The sequence below is a fragment of the Nothoprocta perdicaria genome, unplaced genomic scaffold (assembly GCF_003342845.1).
Source record: "Nothoprocta perdicaria isolate Ctin4 unplaced genomic scaffold, notPer1 scaffold_878, whole genome shotgun sequence".
Lineage (NCBI taxonomy): Eukaryota > Metazoa > Chordata > Aves > Tinamiformes > Tinamidae > Nothoprocta > Nothoprocta perdicaria.
Genome location: NW_020456174.1, coordinates 10726 through 12587, shown reverse-complemented (window position 1 = coordinate 12587; position 1862 = coordinate 10726).

Genomic DNA, 1862 nt, shown 5'->3' with positions numbered 1-1862 from the left:
CTTCTCATTGTCTCTTCCAGATGAGAAGCTGAACCTGCTGTCGTTCTCCCAGCTGGGCCTGAAAATAATTTTCATGAAAGGAATCATTTTTAATGTACTGATAACRATGCTTATGTGGAAAAAAAAAGTGAGTGCTCACAGAGGGTGGGGAAGCCTCTGGCAGAAAATACTAGGATCAATGCATTAGGCATGAGTGACTGTGATAGCTGTCTACACAGCTGTTTATACAGCATGGATACTGTTTGTTCAATCTCTCTACTCCTTTGCAGATCTTTATCTGGCCATATAATTATTTTCCCCACCACCAATTATGTTTTTATTTATATTTTATCTGCATGCAAATTTAACTTTTTCTTCTTTCTAGGCATATCTCTCTCCTCTTTCTGTTTCCTTCCCTTGTCTGCCCTTATCCACCAGCTTCATTCCCTGATCAAGCACCASCCAGGAAAGTTTGATCTCATTGGCTTTAAGACCTCACAACTTATATGTTAGTGTTGGCCCAGTGTCCCTTTCTCCCCTTTTTATTGATCTGAAACATCCAGTCTATGATTATTTAGCTGTAACTGTAACCCAAATCATGATTTAATAAACATTTTTTTCAGGAATGAAAGCAACCTGACAGCAGAGACCTGAAGCATCAAAAACAAGTTTGCTAAGGTAGCTCTGCCAAAGCACCATATGCAAGAAAGAACAAATTTCTGTTTCAACGGATATCACTTGCYGCTTCTGTATATCATATCAGCTGTTATATACGAAACTGCTTTATTTACAAGTTCTTCAAATAGAAGTTTAAACTCTCAGAAGTCTGCTTTCCCACATACCTGAATCATTAGCACAGCAATTTTTCACGAAGCACGGACAGCTATTAATTACAGATTGTCAAACATCCCTGCTGCTTGCATTAAAATTACCTGTGTAATTTCTGCTTGGGGGAGTAATGCTGAAAGCTGCAAGATAAATATCTCTTGAGTGTGAGTATTTCATATTTTGGCAGCTTTATGTATGCAYATCTTAAGGCTTCCTGCCTGCCAGCTGCATTTCAGTGGCAAACAAAAGCTCTGAAAAAGGGAGTCTCATTCGGGGTGCTGCACGTTGCGTCTTGCTGCCTTTCGCAGAGCTTTTTTTTTTTCTGTAGATCTTTCAGAAGTTCCGAACTTAGTGAAATTCTGACTTTGAGAAGTCATTTTTTAAAAAGAATCACTATATAAAACAATACTGAAATATTTACCTATTTGCATGTGTGCTCCTTGGAAATAATATATTCATGTGAATTTTGTATGCTAAGTTTTGAATTGTTTTGCCARTTATTCTGATGTACTGACATTTCTTAACGTCTTTTGCAGCTATTAAACAATTCTTATCAATAATAATTATCTTACTTATCTTTTGCATATTTAGTTTGAGGAACTCCATCTACCCTTCATAGGAGCTTTAGGATCTTGGCCTTTGGGATGAAGAAGGGAAGGGGTATCATACCCTCATCTGACTTGTCCTCAGGACATAGTTTCTGTTGACTGSTTTGTTCCATCGTGGGGAGAATCACAGAATGGTTGAGGTCGAAAGGGATCTCTAGAGATCTTGTAGTCCAGCCTCCTGCTCCAACAAGGACACCCAGAGCACGGGGCACCCAGTTGCATCCAGGCGGTTTTGAAGACGTCCAGAGAAGGCGACTGCACAGCCTCCCTGGGCAGCCTGTKCCAGGGCTCTGTCACCCTCACAGGAAAGAAGTTCTTCCTTACATGGAGATGAAACTTTCTGTGTTTCAATATGTGCCCATTACTCCTTGTTCTGTCACTAGCCACCACTGAGAAGAGCTTGGACCCTTCCTCCCTACATTCCCCCTTCATGTATTTATACACGTT